The 21,648-nt window shown below is 36.9% G+C and overlaps 1 long non-coding RNA gene across 1 annotated transcript in view; it reads left to right on the top strand.

Annotated features, from left to right (window-relative positions):
- The window catches only part of LOC134475883 (uncharacterized), a 44,311-nt gene extending 23,579 nt beyond the window's left edge, over positions 1–20,732 (top strand). The window contains exons 2-3 of the long non-coding RNA XR_010047211.1: positions 19,447–19,535; positions 20,597–20,732. This is a non-coding gene — a long non-coding RNA (uncharacterized LOC134475883). The remainder of the gene's footprint in view (positions 1–19,446; positions 19,536–20,596) is intronic.
- The last annotated feature ends 916 nt before the right edge of the window (positions 20,733–21,648 follow it).

Below are 21,648 nucleotides of genomic sequence, written 5' to 3'. Positions count from 1 at the left end.
TCCTTAAGTTATGGCTCCTCTTATCATCTTCTTGTCTTTGTATTATTGCTGTGTGTTTCTTTGTTATTTTTAAGAAGTTTTTCATTTCATTCTCCCATGTTTCAAGTCTGCCCTCCAATTCAGATAGTCTGTCCTTAGTTTCTTTCAAGCTGTTATGCCAGTCTTGGGTAGACTTCTTAATTTCTTGATAGTCCCTTTGCACCTGCTTCACATACTCAATGCTTTCTCTGTTTTCTCCATCAAGCAATTCTCCCCTCTTTTTCTGTTCTTCTATTCCACCATCCGCTTTTTCCTGGGTGGTGCTTAGCATTTCTCTAACTATTCTGCATACTTCTAGCTTCAGGTCATTGATAACTTCATTCCTGAATTGGTCTATGAGGCTCTCTAAATGGCGCTTAATGTATAATGGTGCAGTGTCCACAATTGCCTGATTCTCAGGATTGGGGGTCGAGGAGCCTTTTTTGTTGCTTCCCTTCCCCATATTTTCTGTTCCTTATAAAATGTAATCTTACACAGGAGGCCCGGCTTCCCTGCCTGCCAGCCACAGCTTGATCAAATTGCGCTGGCTAGTTGTTCCCGCTCACTGCTGCGCCCCAGGGAGTTGCGGAGGAGGCAGCCTACGCAGGAGTCGGTCGCTCCTCCGGGCCACCGTTAGGCTCTGGGATCTGGGTTAGGCCAGCCTAGGGGGTCCGCGAGCAGCGTCCCTCCGGCCAGGCACCTTTCACCAATCCCGTCCGAGAGGGAAATGTGCGGCTGCAGTTGCCACCGCGCCCTGCTCTTACAGGACTGCCCGCACCCAGAAAAACCTCCGCTGGAGTCAAACTGCGGTAGGGAGTCAGTTCCTCGCTCACCTCGCCACCAGTCAGCCTTCCTCCCTGGCCGTCGCGTTTCCGACTCTGTTCGCAGATTCCCGTTCCCAAGCCTCTGTGTGTCTCTCCTTGCCGAGCCCCTATGGAGGTAGCCGGGCACCTGGCGGCGGGAAATCTAAACTGCGGTTTCTGATGGCGTGGGGACTCCGTTCGGGGACTCCCGTTCCCAGAGCTCGGCGGTCGCGTCTCTCCTTGCTGAGCCGCTGTGGAGGTAGCCGGCCGCCGGGCGGCGGCAGGAAATCCAAACCGCGGTTTCTAATGGCGCGGAGTCGAGCCTCCACACCGAGATTTTTCTGTTCCTATTTTAGCGCCAGGACTGTATTCCAAGTTGGATTCTCTCAGCCCAGTTTGTTCCTGAGTCAGCAGAGCATATCTCTACTGGTTCGTATCTCCTTAGTCCGCATCATTCCTGGCCTCTGAGCCGAGCCTTTAGAGAGCGTTCAGAAGTTGCTGTTGTCTGTCCGCCATGTTCTCCTGAACTCAGAAAAACGTTTTTGCTAACTGCTTTCTGCAGTCATATGTAACAGATTTAATTCCTCCCATTCACACTCCTCTCGTCTTGAATGCCCAAATGGCTGCTTCTGGTTGAGTTCCCAAGCAGAACAGAGTTAGCTTCTACTGAATGATCAGTTTAACTCCTGGGCAAATTAAAATGTGTCCAAAAAAAAAAAAAGTAGGAAAAGAAAGAATAAGGGAAAACTTGTGAGAGTTCTTGTTTTCACCCACTTCTCAAGAATAATTTGGACATGATTTTAAGAAACAGTTCAGTTGATTTGATATTGCATATATTATCACATTTGCCACCTATCTTACTCACAATAGGTTTGACCTACATAATTGTGAGTACTCCATTAAAAGCAATATCAGGCATTTCCCATAAAATTCTACCAAAGCAGAATATTAAAGTATATTAAAAGGAACCAATTTTCACTTTTTACAAGGTAAAGTCAGAGTATTATTCAACATTATTCTGTTACAGTACCTTGTAACAGAAACTAAAGAAACAGAATATAGAGGAATTGAGAAAAAATCTCATTCTCCTTTGCCTTGAGCACAGTTATGCAGATGTCTAAGAGTTTTTACATTTATCCCTTCTCTACAAGAATCACTAGTAAAATCATCAGCCCAGAGATATGGAAATCTGAATGGCTGCCAGAAATTTTCAGTGGAATGATTAAGACTGAAGACTGTAAAGAGATGCAAGGGGCCAGTTAGCAAATCAGAAAATGACTGTGAATGACAAAACTTTAGGATGATACTTTCCCTCAAAGGAGCAACATCATCCTTCCTAAGAGAGCTTTTCCCTATACTTAGACAAAATCAGTGCTGCCTCTGATCACCGGTCCTTCACTCACACTGAACAAATCTATCATCTGTTCCATGTGGCAGCCTTTGAGGTATGCGAGAAAAGCTATCACATTCCTTTCTGGTTTTCTTCTCACATCTGTATAAAAATATTAAAAAATGTGTCGTAATTTTGATGACATAAAAATAGCATCAATAAGAAAGAATAAAAAGGTGCATGAAAACAGAATGGAAAGTACATGAAGAATTCTTTCCTTTTTTTTTTCTGTTTTCCAAATGTTTCCTAAATCTGTGGAATTGCTTTTATAATAGAGAAATGGAAGGAATGAAATGTAATAAAATTATCTTTTGCATTATCTTATATTCTGAAATAAATTTAAGTAGAGAGAAAAGTGAATAACATTGTTAAATTTAGGCATCAGAAGAGATCACATAACAGGTTCTTTCTCATTAAAAGGTAAAATTTACTCCAGGAGAGGTAAAGAATACAGGTAATGTTAGCCAGAGCTCTCAATGGCCAAACTGTCTTGGTTACTTTTCTCTCATTGTGAAGACAAAATACCGAAAGCCCAAAATTAAGAAAGGAGAAGCTTCTTTAGCTCACAGTTTATAGAATTTTCAGTCCCTAAATCACTGGCTCAAAAGCAGGGTGGCATGGCAGAGGGTCAACAGTTAAAGGTGGCAGAACACAGTCAAAGCGGCAAGAGCAAAAGTAGGAGAACAAGCCTGTTGTTCTCTCATATTGGAAGCAGGTTACTCACCTGGGGTGACTGTAGCACTCACATCATCTCCCTGCCCTCTTCAAAAGTGAGGACCCTGGGCTTCTGCTGAGTTACTTTGTTAAATTTCTAAACTTCTCAAGTTAACATAGTGCGTCAGCCATAACACAGATCATAGACTCAGAATTATGCCTTTTGAGCCCCAACCCAGGCCTCATTTTATCATCTAGGTCAGCTTACAGTAACAGTATTGCAGTTGCGTCAGTTTTCTTCCACTTCATGTTTTCTGTTCCTTAAAACCCTCTCTGGTTTCTTTCTTTGACAGCAAATGTTACTATCAAAATTTTGCTCTTACTGTTTTAGCTGTATCTTGTTGTGGCTTAAATCCAGATGTTACCTAGAGCCTCATTTGATCATAAGGAGGAACTCTGGAAAGTGATTAGATTATGGGGTTGTATAGCTACCTTGCTGTTAGGAAGTGGGGACTTCTCTACTCAGAAGAGTTGGATCATTGAGAGTGTGTCCTGGAAGATTTTACACCAGCCCCCCCCCCCCCGACTCTGCTTCTTGGATACCAGGCCTTGAGTGACTCTCCAAGATCTCTTCTACATGCATTTCTGACATGCCATCTTGCCTTGGAACCAGTGGATTATGGACTTACGATTGTTGAGTATTGTGTCTAAGATATATCTGTCTTTGTCTTGCATGCAGCTTTGAAGATATTGAGGGATACTCATATCTTTTTCCTCTCTAAAAGAATTCTTAGTAAGGACATCCACCCAAAAATATGAAAATGGATATCATAAGTTTATTACTAGTGAGATAACATTGATGATTCTACAAAGACAGGCTTCCAGTGTTTCTGTGTTTTGAGCTATAGAGATCTGATTTCAAATATTAAGAATGTCAAGTAAATTGCATCTGATCACATTTATTCTGACTTAGCAATCCATCACAGACTTTAAAATTTGCATGCTGATGAGACAGGTGTACAACAACAGCCTGAGTTGAGACTGTCAACACATAGGGATACTTGTGCCACCTTCGTTAGGATACCCTGATACTCAGTCTGAATCTGCTTCTCAGTCTTTCTCAGCAGGACAGAGAGCCAGTGGACCAATGATAACTTCTCAGTGGCACACCTGTATTCTTCCCAAGATCAAGTCCCTCTGCTCTTCAAGGGCTTCTGGACTCACTTTTGATTTAAACTACTGGCACTCAGAACTTTTTTCTAGGGTCTATTGATTTATGCAACCCCTGCATGTATGTACATACACCTGGGTGCACACAATTAAACCAGAAGAAATGCCATCAACTGTGTTACTTTGTACGTCAACTAGAAGTAATGCAAACACTAACTGGAAAACAAGTATCTCATCTTTTATTGAGCATGATGGAACAGAGCCCAGCCTAATTCAAATTCCACTGGAATTTAACTAGAAAATAACTTGAAGAAAGGGTGTAACCCATCTGTGCACATCCCATGTCCCTGGTTATCCCATCTCCAGCTTACAGGTGTGTTCTGTTTTCCAAGGTATGATTAAATAACTCTATTTGCCAACTTGGATGGATGGTAGATTTACCTTGTCAAAACAGTCACTATAAGAAGCTCACTGAAACTCACAGGAGTAAATATAGCTGTAAGCCATGTTGTCCTAAATGGTATCACAATACCTTCCTCTCCCTTCTCAAGGTGTGTCAGTTTACAGTGATTCCTGGATGGTTCTCTCAAGTTTCCCTTTGAATATCTGGGTTTCCAGAAAGGGCTTGCTCTTGGCCTTTGCACCTTGGACTTTATTAAAGATATATAGGTCTCCCTATATACGGAAGAAAAATTAATCTATAAAAATGCCCAAAATGTATTGCCTTTGCCATCTGTTATAACACTTTGCAATTTATTCCTTTTAGTGACAGAGTTTAGGAACCTGTATACCATAGCATTAAGGAGTGGCCAGCAATGTAAGAGAATATACACTGATAGTCTGTTAGATATCTGTTACACTGATAGACTCCATCAACAGATGATGTCCCAAACCCTCTGCTGCCTTGATGGTAGGATAGTGAATAATCAGCTCAGCAACTGCAGCCTTTGGGGAGATCTGAAGAGTCTTGATTGTGGGTTTGGGTTGCAGAATGGCCGAAGGCCATTCAGGAGAGTCAGAACAATGGCTCTTTAGCAACCTGTTGCTGTGCAGAATCATTTCATTTTAGTGACTAGTCGGATTGTCTTGGTGGTGCCAGCTGGACATCATACCATGAGTGACTGTGTTTAAACTCTGACTGTTCTCCAGCAAATGGTCTCCACTCTGCTTCTTGTAGCCTCCCTATAGAGAGAGCTGGAAAGTGCTAAACATGCACAGATGTAGAGTAACAAAAGTCAATCCGATTAGAGCAAGCTGCAAGTTAACTGCACAGCTCCATGAGATCAGGCTGAGTTGGAACTTTCAAAACAGCACCCTTGCTTGCCTTGTGTCCTTTTTCCCTTGTTTTTCTTCATTACGTCCTGCCTAGTTCCTCTTGGGCACACACTGATCCTGACCTTGGGGTCTAATCCCCAAGATCTGACCTAAAGAATTTTCTAAAGTTTGTTCACTTCGGTGCCTTTTGGCTCTAAATCTAACAGGTTTGTTTATTTTTCTCTGGTCTTCCTGTGAGGCCCCACTGGTCCTGCTCCACACTAGTCTTACTTACTTGGATCTTCATATTTGCTTTCTGATCTAGAGCCTGATTCCTAATTTCAGCAAATGCTAGATCTCAAAGTGCCAGAGCTGAGTTTTAAAAACTCACCAAGTCTAGGTCTATTGCTTTAGCCTATTGCAGTTCTGAGTTTTTAGTGCTAAACTCCATGAAAATGTGAAACTCCCAGAGCATGATGTTCCTTCAAAAAAAGGTACTTGTATAGTGTACCAGAAACTAACTGAACATTGTTCATATTTGTGATATCACTATTACTAGTGGTGAAAGCTATCATGCACAGAACTCTTACTAATTCTGAAAGAACCCACACTAGCTCATGGAAGAAATGTTTTGGACATTTAAGTCTTACAGAAACAATTTCAACTGGGTGTCATTAAGCATAATGCACTCTGGGGGAAACTGAGGCAAGAGATAAGAAACTTACCAAACATGACAGTGTTACCATGTGAAAGAGCCAGGTTGTGGGTTCTGGTCTGAGTAGTACCAAAGACTGGTTTTAAGGCCATAATGAGTGCGTTTCCATAGCAAAGAGTGCTGTAAGCTTCTTGGCATCAATGGGACAAAGATAATAAAAGGTTATGTCCCCTGCAGATTAAAAAAATCCCTGCCTTTTGCTTCAGGTCCTCTGGCCGCTGCCTCTGCTGCAGGATCCAGGAGCACAGACTGTTTGTTTTCTGTCCTGCTGAGTCTCACACTATAACCCTTCCTCACCCTACTGTTTTGTACCATTGTATGGTTGCTCAAATTGCCAGTCATAACGTTACATTTGTTTTTCTGAGTTTCTCAAAAAGAACATTCACACAAAAGGATTTATCAGTAATGTAGAATTTACCAAAGCAAGCATTTTAGCAAGCAGTTATTCAGCATGCAATAAATTATGTCTCTTTGGATATAGGGGTCTTTTCTGTCTTTAAACTCACTCTATACTGATTGTTCAATTGCCTCTGTCCCTGATTCCTACAGAATTATTAATGTTCTCTTCCATCTTTTATGTGAATGTGGAGGCTAACCTAACGCTGATTTCTAGGCAGCAGCCACATATCAAAAGCTTTTTTCAGAAGAGCTGGGCTTTCCCGGCAAACAGATTTCTTAAATCTCCTTCTAAGGAGGTAAGTGTACAAAATAAAAGAGGCTTACCAACACACTAGACAGAAGCAGCAGCCTTTCCTAGCAAGGTTCGGGCTCTAAAATTGCAAATGAGAGGGCATGGCCTCTTGAAAGGAAATATGTGACTTCTAGAAGCCAAGATGAGGCACTGTCATCTTTTTGAGGCACTCTGTGTCCTAAAGAAAATAAAGGTCAAAACATCATGACCAATTCAACTTTTTAATTTTGGGAAAAAATAACAATGTTAACATATACAACTACATGCACAAACACACAAACACACACACACACTCACTCGAATTCATAACAATACAATTCACAGCCTGGGGAACCAACACTCTGGGAGAGTGTAATTGCAGCCCTTTACAAGGCCAGAGGATCCAAGTTCCAGCCCAGGATGGGCAACTTAATGACTTAGGTAGACTTGTCTTAAAATAAAAGATTAAAAAAAAAGATCGGGGATGACATTCAGGGTGAATTCCTCATGTTCAATCCCTGCTGCTGCAAAACAAGTCATTAAGATAGTTGTAGGATTCATTTTTAATAAAACACAGTTGTAGAGCTGAGGGGTTTAGCTCACTAGCAAAGCATTTATCTAGCATACACAAGGCTCTCGTGTCCATCCCCAGCACAGAAAAAACAACTTCAAATATTACAAGATTTTCAATGAATTTCAAGCTAGGAATTGAACTAAGAACTCTGTTCTACTATTTTAAAATGAGGGTCTTTTTCATCTGCATCTGGTTATCTCCCTGACTGTATAACTTCATTTGGAGAACAATCTCTAGTGTTAAATTTAAGATGTTTCATAGATGTGAAGCCATGACCTAATGGTCCTCTGTCTCCTTAATTTACCCCTCATTTTAGCCTACAAAACAGGAAGAATTTACAATCTGGCTGCATAAATGCAGACACACACTTAAAATAATCAACTGCCTTCGGAATTGTTCCTAAACAATGAACCAGTCTATCTAAATATAGCTTTTAATTAATTGTATAAACAAATAAGCTCTAAATACCTACCCCAAATAAATACACTGTCTATTTGAATATACTGCTTGTGTTTGCAGACTCACATCAATTTTAGATTTGTAGAAACAATGTAAAGAGTATAACCTAGATTGCATGACATTCCATGGTTACCTAAGTCATCTAAAACATGAGCGAAAAGTGCCATGAAAAATAAAAGCAGTTTCAACCTTCTGCCATCCTAATGCACTCCATCTTAAAAGAAAATGAAAGTTCAGTTAAGTTTTTAGTTTCTTTTCTGCCACTGCAGTGAGAGCCTCAATCTCCTGCAATAAGAAATTTAGAAGGATGTTTCATCATGGTATTTGCCATTGTGTTGGAATGATAAAGCATTTTAGATGAATAAATACAAAAGATGGACTTCAAAGATGATGAACCCCCAGACTTCCCCTTTCTTCCCAGATGTGGGAGCTAAATCTCCTACCCTCAAAACTTGTTTGACCATGGGATGCTATAGAAATGACACTCCAGAATTCTGAGGAAAAGTCCCCTCAGAATTCCTCGTCTCCTACATGCTCACATTCTAAATCCATTCTAAATCACATTCTTCCCTGTGAATGTGATGAGAAGTCCAAGTTGCACAGAGAAATTGCTTGCAGGCTTTGAAGCCTGAAGTTTCAGTTCAGTTCCCAGTCTACTTCTAGCATCAACCCAGCCATGGGAGTAAACCTTCTAAGGTCTCCTTCTCGCTCTGGACCTTTTAAGAACACACAGCAGGAAGTGAGCAGGATGCCAAGGAATAAGTGTGAATCTTTATTCACAGACACTCCTTACCACTTACCTTATCACCTGAGCACCTCCTCAGTCAGATAAGCAGCAGCATCTGGTTCCTACTGGAGTACTAACCCTACTACAAAAGCTCAAGCTGGGTATCTAGGCTTGCACTCCTGATGAGGAGCCTTTCCTGATGATCTCAGGTGGAGCTGAGGAGGTGATGTCAGCACTGGGGAGCAGATGCAAGCACAGACTAACACTGAGAGAGAGGTCTGAATACACAGAGACCCTACTAAATCAGTTGCTTGCAGACTTTATCAAAAGGGGGCAAAAGATAATTAAACTGTATGGTAGGCTTTATACTCTCAAGTGAGTTGAGGTACTTCAATTGTATGGTTATATTTGTTGTCAAATCAGAATTTGACACTTATTTTAGCCTATGTATAGTCCACTTATTATTTTATTTACCACTTTCCCTAACTGCATGTTTGTCACATTAGTCACAGTTTTGGTAAACCCACATGCTAATCTTGGCCAAAATGATTAAAAACAAAGAATATTGAAAGGCTTCCTTGAAAAGGGAGAAAGATTCAATTACAAAATACCATAAGACTACCAACAAAAAGTTTAGAAGAAAATATTTAGAAGAAAATACTGGAGTCTTACTTAAGTTATGGGCTTATTGAAACAGTGAAACCTTCAAAACTTCTTTGTCACATGAGGACCAAGCACTGTACAAAAAAAGAAAAGCCTTTGGAGAATTTCGAAGAAAAGAAACATGAACAGAAAGAATAGGAACAATTATTGAAGGCTACCTCTTTATAAAGTATAGCTGAACTAAGAACATCATTCTCAGGATTAACTACATTTCTAAAGCTAAGGTGATCTTTAAAATTTAAGAATTCGTTTGGCCTGCTGCTAAGGACATTTGTCATGAAACATTAAGTAAGGCTCCAGCTCACATGGTGACACATGTTCCTATTGCAGGTAGCATCATAACTAGATGAACTAATGAAATAGCAGAAGAATTGAGATACAGTTGCTACAGAGGATGAATGAGTTTCCATGGTATCCAATCCAGGCTGATGAATTTACCAATATTTGCAACATGGCAATAATTTTTGCTTTTGTGCAATATATACATCTTAGCAGGATAAGTTTAAAAGTACATTATATGTTATATGCAGTTGTGTTGCCACCCAACACCACAGCAATACAATTATTCCAGTCTTTGAATGATTCATATCTGAGAGACTGAGTTGGTCAAATGACTGGATGGTTTTCTGGTTTATACATGCACATCAAAGAGATTGCTTCTGAGTGTGAATGTAGCACTGTGTCATTCGTAGAGAAGTAGACAAGTGCTACATAGCTGAAAAATGTCATCTGAATTTAACAGTATCTGGCAGGATGTGATTAAAATTATCAACCACATTTAAGTACATGCCCTAACTCACATTGGTTTGTGCAGGTCTGTAAGCAGATGGCCTCAGAGAAAAATCTTCTCTTATGCACTGAAGCAAGATAGTTTTCCTAAAGTAGAAAACTGACCAGAGATTTTGAGTTATAAGATCTATCCACAGATTTCTTTTGAAAACCTAACACCACTTTGCAGAACATTTCAGTGACAAAGAATGAATCCCAAAATTTCCTTACTTGTGTGACAATCTGTTCAGTGACCTCAGTCTGCTCAGTCACCCAAACTGTCAATTTAGAGGACAACAACTATGTTCAAATTTGCAGGTAAAGTGGCTGAATTTAAAACCAAACAATTTATGCAGGCAACAAATGAAACTGGGATTTTTGATATGTTTCAAAAATTATGAGAGATTTAGAAAGAGACTATACCAGGGACTTCTTTCTCCAAGCTGGAGCAAGATTAACCTATCTCAGCTTTCAAAAAAGATTCAGCTTTACTTTCTAAACACATAAGGACTCTGAACTTGGGAGAAATGAGTCCATGACCTATTTGTGAATAAGCCAGGTGATTCGAGTTTATCTGTGCTACAATGTGATAAACTACTGGAAAGAGCAAATAAATGTGGCTTTACAAGACACAAACAAGACAGTTTTAAATCTCCATACCTACAGCATTAAAGAAGATAGAACAGAGATACACCGTATATAAAATTCACATTTTCGTTATCCCCTCATCAGTTGATAAGCATCTAGGCTGTTTCCAAGATTTGACTATTACAAATTGTAATAGGTGTTTCTAAACATAGTCATGTACATATTGCTGTGGTACGATGTGTTTAACTCTTTTAAGAAGATATCAAGAAGGGGAATACCTGAGTCCAATGAAACTTCTAGTTGTTTTGTTTTTGTTTTTGTGTTTGTCTTTGTTTTTTGCAGAATCTCCATACAGATACTACTTTGCCATTAAGAATAAACTTGAGATATTTATAGGTAAATGGATGCAACTTGAAACCTAAGTGGAATGATTAAACATACATGTTTAGATAGCAATTGTTTCTCTTGTGTTAGAAACCAAAAGCACAAATAAGGACCAAAGTGGATGATAGATATTGGGAACTGAAAAGAAAATGTTCAAATTGGAAGGGGAACTAGAGATGGGGAGGGGAAGGAAGAGAAAAAAGACAGATTAAAAGATAGATATCAACTCCCCATGATGAAGGTAATCATTATGTGCAGTACACATATGATAAAAAATAAAGTCAAGATAAAATATTATCATACTGTCACAAAAGCACTGAAGAGCCTGCTTACATTTCCACAATTCAATCTTTGTAAAGCAGGGTTTTCTGCAATGACAGCACCCAAAGTGAGATTATAAAGGAGATTGGATTTAAAACAACGCATTTTAAATGTCACTGTCTTCCAATACCCCCAGATGGGAACCTCTTGTTGCATGAAAACAAGATCAGATAGTCCTACACTATGGTGAGATGTATCATCATTTAATTGTATATTACATTGGAATAATAATAGAAATAAAGCGTATGTGAAATGTAATTGACTTAAATTATATCAAAATCATCTCTGCAGACTAGTCAATATGAAAATTGCTTTACAAAAAGTTTCTCTTTGGTATCCAAAGGCTAGGAACTATTCCTCTATGATGTTCTGCTGAGACAAGTCTGCAGCACACTAGACATGCCTGCGAGTGTGGTTAGTTTGCATCAAAGGTACAGAACGATAACTACCCATGAATCTCAATTAATTCACAGAACCATAAGACATAAGAAGATACGGGTATATTACATTGTTGGGGTTGTTGTTACACAGTAATGGAAAGAAAGGGAAAAGCAAAGAGCAGAAAAGAGTCCCTGCATAAGCTATCAAACTATAAATATAGGACTTTCTTTGTACTTAAAAGTTTTGCATCTCAAAAAGGAGGCTTTAACAAAAAGACCCATGTCTTGAAAAGGTTCCCATATCCAGCTACTTCCCTAGATATACAGTTAATGCAGGACTGAATTGCAGTTCATCTTAAGAATTATAAGTATTTAAATTATCAGCTAATTTGAAACTTTCCCTCTTAAACTAAGCAATGATTTCAAAGTGCTTATTTTACAAGTGACTATAGGAGGCAGCAAGTGACCTCATGAGGATATAAATTCTTCAGTTAGCACAGGGTTTGGGGGGTTTTTTTGTTTGTTTGTTTGATTTTGTCTTATTAATTTTATTGATTAACTGATTGATATAAGACCAGATCTCATTATGTATCTCAGTTTGGCCTTGAACTCAGTAAGTAGAACAGGCTGGTCCCTTTCTATCCTTCCACCAGTGCCTCCTGGGGACTGGCTTATGTGTACCACTATCCTAAAATTATTTCCGAGTAATATTAACCTTTATTTTATCCCATGAAATATTGCTTCTGAATTTGGACATGAAATATGAAGACTTCAACTTTTAAGATCTTTCTAAACCATCTAATCTTTCATTGTCATGCCTTTCAACAATTAAAGTCTGAATTATTTAAAGGAATAATATTTTTAATTATCTTATATTTAATTGATAAATAATTATATATATATATAGTACAATGTGATGGTTTGCTACATATGTACATAGTGGAATAATCAAATTAGACTACTTATTAGAAGTGTCAGTGAAAATCAGTAGGTTGAAGAGATATATTCACTCTTACATTCATTGCAGTATTGCAATACCTAGAATGTAAAAATAATCTAGGTGCCCATTAAGAGATGAATGGATTGCAATGCAGTATATAATGTATACAGGGAAAAATACTATGCAGCCTTCAAGAACATAAAGAAAATTCTGTCACTTTTCACAATACAAGTGAATCTAGAGGATATTTTGTAACGTGAAATAAGCCACACACAGAGAAACAAATAACTATATGTTCTCACTTACATGAGGGACCTCATGTATTGAACTTATAGAAGTATAGAAGAGAATGATGATTATCAAAGATTAGAAGAGTTCACAGGGAAGGGGGTGTTTGGTCAAGAGATAAAAAGTATTATTTAGAAGAAATAAATTCTGTTCTTCCATTGCATGACTTGGTGTCTATAGTTACTGAATTACATATTTCAGAACAATTAGAAGAGAATTTTAAACTTTTGTACTACATACAAGAGTAATATTAAACATAAACTATTACCTTATTTAGTACGCAAACTTTTTATTTCTTTGTGTAACTTTTAATCATTGTTATATATTTATTTATTTACTTAAATTATGTTAGATTTTTAAATTTAGATTCACAGAAATAGGCCACAGTTTTCTATAAAGAACCAAAGAATGCAAACTTTGTAGGGATTATCTTTAAATTCAAATTCTCACGATATACATTTCTATAGTTTTTGCTTTTTAAATAACCTCTTAGAAATGTGCAAAACAGTCTTAACTCTAGGGTTTACAGAGTTTCTGAGTATACTTGGTTCACGGGCTACTGTTTGCCAACCTTTGATTTAGAGAAAATACTTGTACAAAGAATATACAATCACATGAAAAACTGATGCTATTCTATGAAAAAATAAACTGTTGGTCAAATATAATTTTGAAACTTCTTGTTCAAACAAAGTTAGACGAGTTTCTTTAAGATTTTTAAGGATTTTAATATGTGTCCAAGAAACACCGAGAGACAGATTTCCAACATTCCTAAACACATTTTTAACTATAGCAATATTATACCAAGATTATCACAAAGGGATAGTTTTGTTAATAAAAAAAATATGCTAAGAAACACATCAGTTAGACAAATGGTATAAACTTTGAGTTCTATGGCAATTACTGAGGGTTATGTGTAAATTAAAACTAAAACTTGAAATACCTGTTTTGTTTTAGTCCATCAAGAAGTGGGCCATGAGTGTCGTACTGTTATGAATTATTTCCTCACTGAAATTTAGTTCCTGAAACCATAGGGAGAGAGTGGCTTTTGTACTCCACTGTGAAGTCTCCCTGTTCACAGCAAAGGTTCTGAGACGTTTCTTGTGGATGATTGGCCAATGTTTAAATCAGACCAAAATAGCAGCCTTCACACTCAGGAACTAACTGCCAAGCTAGAAAATTACCACTCTGACCAGAAAGTTGCTAAAAAGAAAATCATAATTTTCTTTCTCTCTCTCTCTTTTGTTTTGTTTTTTAATGTGTCTGACAACTTTAAAATAGCAACTAATAAGAATGGTATTTTTTCTCCCCAGTGTGAAAAGTCTTGATAAAATAGGAACAAAGATAATTGGCTAAAATGAGAAAATTGGGTGACCTTAGCTTTAACTGTCTATAAAATTTCTTAAACCCTTTCCTTAGGGTCATTGCTATGTTAGTCTAAGAATGGCACTTTTTCTCCCCATAGCTCTTCCTGTTCTCATTCAAGTTACAGAATAATATACCACAAAGAAAGTGGGTTGATACAGCAGCTCAGTTATACACTAATGAGATGTGTTTAGGAAAACTGCTTAACATCACTGAAGTTGTTAGTTCTCTGTGCAATAGAAATGGTAAAAATTAAATTGCATAACATGCAATAATTTATCCTGCCATGTACATAGTAGGCCATCTAAAATGATTTTTTTTTCTCTGCTCTGCCTTTCATTCCATTTGTCTAACTTACTTTCAGCTACAGGCTTGTATAGCACAAAACATTTTGGGTAACGCAAAAGATCAACACTATGTATGAGCCCATAATCCAAAATGATAAGAGGGCTGGCATTGGTGGGAAAGGTCAGGGTGTTATAGTTATGATGATGTGAAGCTGAGTGAAGAAGATCTGGAAATTTGTGATCTTCAATGGTGAAAGACCGAGTTTTAGAACAGTAAGTGGTAAATTGCTTTCGGCCAAGTAACTTTCTCGCAGATGAGACTCTTATTTTGTGTGTGTGTACACTGTGAAGGATCTTGAATGTTGTCTGCACTCTTTGAAAACCTTCCTCGTCTTTTCCTGTCACTCCAATCTTCCTGCAAACTCCGTGGTTGAAAGTGAGTGGCACAGTTACCGTCAAGCACTCTTCTGAGCTTGTCTTAGAAGTGCTGTGACACATATTTTAAATTTGCAATTTTTGTAACTTTAACTTTACAAAAGCTCAACCAAGGAATGTAAAGTACCCAATGAGCTGTCAACAGTGCTTCTAAAAATATAATTTCTGTATTGTCAACTGATTCTCAGTGGTCACTGCTGAGCAAAATTCCTGTAAAAACAGAGAATTTAAGCAACAGGTGAGAAGGGTACATAGGGGTGGAAAAGTGGGGGGTTGGGGGTATGTTTCAAACACCTGCCTTCCTCAAAAGCATAAAGCACAGATTTTCCAGGAAATTTTGATTAACTTTTAAAGCATAGTTAATTTAAATGGTTAATATCTTAAATATGTCTAAAGCACAAGAAAAGGTAAAAAAAAAAAGACCTTGAAAATTCTTTCTTTGGAAATGCTATAATACAGCTACCAAAATGCTTACAGTTAATATAAAAATATAAAGCTCCAGGTCAATCCCATCATGAGACATACTATTTTAAAACATCCCAATAAAACTTAATAGTGTATTTGGAAAATAAAACAGAACTGCAACATGGAATTTAAAATTTCAAAAAATGTCAATAATAGCAAATTCTTTAATATAATTTACTGTGTAAGCAAATCAAAAGAAAACATTCATGCTATATAACTGTATAAAAATTTAATCTATTCTTGTGTGTAAAAGACAAACACAATAAAGTAGGAATGAAGTAATACTTTTAAACATAAATAATCATAGCCTAAATTCACTGGAGAAACACTAAATATCACTCTAATTAATATCAGGAATAAAATAATAAGTTGCTATAACTGCTATCACATAATATAGTTTCAGAAATCCCAACAAAAAATAAGATAAGAAAAAACCAGGAAATGAAATAATTATGCCCAAATATTATATAAAAAATTAGAATCTAGGTCAAAACTATTATAAACACTTTAAAGTTCAAACCATTTCTGACCCCTCAAAGTACTGGAAAAAGTCAGTAGCCTTTATACATTCAAATAATCGGAAGTTCTTCTGGACCAACAGGTACTGTGTAGATTAGCAAGTACAATAAATCTGCAAAAAATATGCAGTCTTTTAAATTTTTTTAGACCTTAAAAAAGAAGATTTAATATGAAAAACTTTCTTTTTAAGCATCATCAATGATATGCTAAAAATCAAATATACTGATAGACAAATACTGTAGTCTTCTATTTGGAAAGATATAAATTCTCTATAAACTTCACACAGAAAAATAAGGAAGCAAACATATCCTTGAATATTAAGAGTAAAGAAATAAGGAATAGGGGACTATGCTATACAAATATATATATATATATATATATATATATATATACATATATATATATGATTGTATTATACAGCCAAAATAATTTGAATAATGTGATCCATGAATCACAGAAAAATACCACAAGAACATAAATGTGTATATACAAATAACAATTAAACTGTTATAAAGTTACTACAATTTTGGGTAAGGAAAGAGAAGTGTATTTAATAAATACCATACAAAAGTTTAGTAGATTTCTGTGCACAAATTTCATACATATATGATAAATTTATGATACAAAACTTTAGATCTTAAAGTTAAAACAAAACAAAGATTGATAAAAATGCATTGATTATAGCAAATAAAGATAAAAAATTAGTAAAATAAAAGTTTTATGTAATCTCAAGGCAAACAATATTATTTGCAAAGGCAAAAGGCAATGCCCATCAAAAATAGAATAGAAAGTAAATGATAAGATGATGTTATGTCATATAATAAAATATCAACCACCTAGATGATGGTATGTTATACAATAAAATATGAACCACATAATGCCCAAAATGAGCAAGTTATGGTTACATTCAAAGCAGAGTTGACTGGATGCTGAATAAAAACCCACTACTGAATAAAAGACTCCAGACTTGAAAGATTCCAAGGTCAAAAGATTAGATGATGTCATTTCTATACACTTCAAGAGCATACCATTAATTCTAGAGTTTAAGAATGCACAAAGAATAAAGAAGAGTCAAAGCAATGATTAGCTTTGTGAGGAGAAAGTTTTTATTGCAAGGAGAATACAGAGGCATTGACATCTGTCTCAATCTAATGTTGGCTATGCATGTGCTCAATTATTTAAGTAGTATATTTATATTTTGTATAAATCCCATGTTTGTGTTATAGTTCACAATATAATAAAAATAGTTCAAAACCTAAAACAAACTCATGAAAATATTTGAGTTTCATATCACAGATAATTAACAAAGTTTCTACAAATCAATTTTAATAGATGGTTCAGTAGAAAAAATGAACAAAACATGTAACATATTCATTGCAAAAATATTACAAATGGTAGCTTCATTTATGGTAGGGCAGCCACAAATTAAGCTTTGGTATGAGCCTTAACAGATTAGGAAAAGTCATAAAGTTTAAAACATGCTCAATAAATATCAAGTGTAAAGAGTCTCACTCTTTCATTGTCAGTTAAATTATTAATTCAAGCAACTTTTATGCATTTGAAAATGATGTATTAAGTTTTGTATCAAAATTACACCAGTCAAAATGGCAATTCTCCTTATAGGAGTTTATTTTTTCTTTAAGCAAGTGTTCAATGATGGGTGCACAACTTATTCCTTGGAGTAACACTTGTAGCACTGAATTATTATAAACGCCCCATGTGACTATGTCAACATGAATTAGGTGAAAACACACCCAGTAAAGAAAACTTGCAAAGTGACTCCAACTAATACGAAAAGGGAACATTTAAAAGTATGCAAGCGCAGAATTGCATGTAAAGGTGTATAAAGGTGTTAGCACAGAAAAAGAAGTACGAATTTGTGCTTGTAATTGCACAAATTATCTCTAAAAGCAGCACAATAAAGCATACTGGGGGCCCACACTATGATTCAGGGACAAAATAGGGGAGCTAACAGACAGGTGCTCTTGTCCGGTACCTTTGAGGAATCCTTTCCTACTCACTCTGACTCAGTGTTTTAATTTCCTCCAATTCTGTCTTAAAGGAGATTTCCCTTCTGTTTCTCTGTCTTGTTTGGGGTGATTTATTAAGAGAGAAGACATGTGGAAACTGTCAGCTTCCTTCCTGAAACCACTAATGTCTACTCTTTTTTGTGCTCTTGGGCTTTTTAACCATAAGCATGGATCATATATTAAAAGTAAGAATAACTTTTTTTCTTCCAGTACCAGTAATCAAACTGAGGACCTTGCACTTACCAGGCAGGTGCTGTATCACTGAGCTGCATTTCTGGCCCAAAATGATTTTTAAGAACAAGATAAAGGAAAAAATATTTGCTTTAGTTAATTAACCTTCCTGATTTGCGGTCACAGTTGTAATCAGACATGCCTATTAAAAACAGTGAGAGGAAAATGGGGTGGTCATTCTTATTTTTTTCTTTAGAATTTATTTTCCTGAATTACTTATTAGTGTTCTAAGTAAAAGATACAAGGAAAAGGGAGTTCACCTTAGAAGTGTTTGAAACCCACTGAAATGCCATCTGCAATTTATAACACCGTGGAAAATCCTAGTTAATATTTACCCTGCTTTTATGACTGCTGAGTGTAAATCATAGGTTTACTATTTTAAATTGTTTTCTTGATTCATAAGTTTATGTTTTTTCCTAGCACCTATTTTTGATGTTTTTAAGAGTTACTCAGTGCAAGGCCTTGATGGAAAATCCAGCCCCTAATTTCACTATTGTTGCATTAGAAACTTGATCCTGTCTCTCCACTTCACTTACTGTTGGGGCTCCCCTGAAGAACTTGTGGAGAAGTTGCAAAGTTAACCTTCCAATGCCTAAATTCTGAGAGAAAATCCCTGGTGTCAAGAGATATGTGATACAGCAATAAGCAGCAGTCTTCTGATTTCATCCTCTTGTAGTGTCTGGCTCAGTTCCCTCAGAAAATATTATATATTTACTTTATATGAAGGCAACTAGTATTTTATGGATCACTATATACTGTGGAAAGGTGCCAAATAGCCTTCATAAGTCAAAGTGAAAATATAGTTTGTGGAACTCAGCAATTTTAACCAAACAGTGAATATTGTGATGTGGATTACAAGCAGAAAAGGTGAAGGGAATAATCTGTTCAGCATTGGTAGGTTTTCCAGTTGCTGCCTCTTATTCCTCCAACAAGGAGGAAGACAAGAGTCTCAGACTGAAACGAAGTGGAAGACGGGGTCTATAGACACAGCCCTTCTGACTCCTCACCAAATGCAGTGGGCACGTGGTTTGACACTGCTTGTGAGGAGGAAAGAATGTGCTGATGAGGCCATGCTCGCTTTTAGAAATCCCTGCTCCTCTCAGTTCCAAGGTTCATAGCTTAGGTATTTTAGGTTTGTAGTTCATCAGAAGTAGCTGCATTCTCCACGATTTAAAAAAAAGGAGAAAGACAGAGAGAGGGGCTGAATTAGGAGGATCATCAAAAGTTTAAGACCAGCCTGGACTGCAGAGTGAGACCTTCTCAAAACAAACAAACAACAACAGCCAAAAAACAAAAACAAAAATCCATAAGATAAGATTAACATCACAGCATTCATTCCCCATTCTCTCAGGTCCCATAGCCACCTCCTGTAGTGAATCAGGAAACTTGTTCACTTGTGATGATAGTCCAGCTACAAGACCACTTGAGAAGTGATTGCTGGTAAGTGTTTGGGGAATTCTGCTCAATTCAGCTAATGTGATTTTGCCTGGAATTTAAATCGAATTTTATCCTGCCCAATAGGAGACAGAGAGGCTCACGTGCCCAGACATGTATGATTTCCCTCTCTCCTCACACCTGGCCAAGATTCCTTTAAGATAATTGGAAAGAAGTCCATGTTACTTTAAGTGATGACTTCAGATACAATATCTTTTCCTACTGAGGAGCTGTGGGATATGGAAAAAACTCCACCTGAAATTACAGAATTAGCACATGCACATCAATTCTACTTTCATTTTTCTGCTTGTGGAAATTATGCGCTTACTTTGTGTCTCACAATCTCTTGCCTAAATTTACACTCATGGTGTAAATATTATCATCTCCTAAATTCTTACATACTTCCTGCCCAGTAAAATGTTATAGGAACCACAGAAAAATCTCTGAAAACAAAAATTGACCTTTTTTATTTGAATATTACTTTGTAATGCAGTTGCTATAATACAATAGTATATAGTTATGTTAGCTAGTTACAATTTTCAGAGTATCTTGATAAGAAAATGGCATTGTTTTCCATACCAATTACAACAAATGCAGGTAAAAACGAGTTGTCAGAAAAAGAGCTGAAATTTAAATATTTTACAAATGTTTTCCTACAAAGGTGAATCCCCTACAGTAGAATTCATCTGAAAATTGTTTTTAAATGCATAAAAACAATTTAAAAATTTAAAAAGTCTTCATCTCTAGAATTATCCCTGCCCTCAGTGTCTAAAATTATGTTTAGTCATTGAATACCTTACTTTAAAAACTTTTTTATCTGTTCTTATGTATAGAGAACAAATAAGTCTATATCAAGGAATTATTTCACAAAGAAATTTAATGCGGGGAATTTCTAGCTGTATGATTCAGGTATTTCCAGTAATGCACAGCAGGATCTCTAGTTAACTGTAGCACTTATTATATCTTTAATGGGGGGGGGCAGATTTTGTTCCAGATGTACATTGATCTCCATATATATTCACTTATTTGATGAGGAAAATGTTAACATTGTCTCATTTGTTTTCCAGATGAGTAAATTGAGACATAAGTTTAAACGACCCAAAAACTTCTCATGGACACTAAGGGGTCACAAAGGGAGTCAGAGCATCTCTATAGCCTGGGCCCTGATCCACTCTACTATACTCTCAGCATTCTAAAGGCAGCTAAAGATGACGAAGTCGAAATTATTGACTCTTCAGAATGATGTAAGGAACATGCCAGTCCATGAAATTAGTGGTTCCAGGGCTCTGAATTTTCCATACAAGCAAAATATATTCTCTGATTTTTGCTGTGAAGAACATGAAGCTTCAAATTCTTCATTTTGGCCTGAGAGAGTATTTCGTAGTTTTAAAAATACCATCAAATATTACATCTGGCTTTCCTACTGCTACAGAAAGAAAATTTGAACATCAACATCTTTAAAAAATGGAATATGAGAATAAATTTAGCTTTGTGTAAATGTCACTTTCACATCCATTTCCCCTTTTCTGATGTGGTATAGAAGGAAAACACTTGGCTCAGAGTTATGGTTTTAGATCTAGACTGTTCCCTAAAAGGTTCACGTGTGCAGAGGAGGGACTTTGGGAAGTGACTGGATCACACTGGTGCTGTACTGATTGTGAGTCTGATTGGAAGATGTAGATCATGGCGCACGAATGACCTGGAACAAGAAATATCCCTCTCTGCCTTCTTCCTTACACTCTGCTTCCTGGCTGCCATGAGATGAGCCACTGTCCTCCATCCACACCCTTCCCTTCCATTCTGCTGTTTTTGCTTGGAATCAGCTGACTATGGATTAAACTAGGAGCCAGATTAATCCTTCTTTCCTTTAAATTGCGGGTATCAGGTTTGGTGTCCGATGATGGCAAAGTGACTAAGACACTCAATTTAGCATTAATCCACAGAGCCACTCTTACAAACTTGGGACCCTCATGGGATCTTTTACTCTACATTGTCTTTTACCCTTTTCTTCCTTCTTAATCACTTCTCTTTTCTCCTCCTTCCATTTCCTCTTCTTTTTCCTCTCTGTCCTCTTCCTCTCTTTTGTCTTCCTTTCTTGTTTCTTGGTCCACCAGGAGCA

This window comes from Cavia porcellus, unplaced genomic scaffold (assembly GCF_034190915.1).
Source record: "Cavia porcellus strain 051 isolate PalLab524CR breed Dunkin Hartley unplaced genomic scaffold, mCavPor4.1 scaffold_5, whole genome shotgun sequence".
In the NCBI taxonomy this organism is placed as follows: Eukaryota; Metazoa; Chordata; class Mammalia; order Rodentia; family Caviidae; genus Cavia; species Cavia porcellus.
Note: the sequence above shows the minus strand (reverse complement) of the source record. Positions and strands in the feature narration are given on the sequence as shown.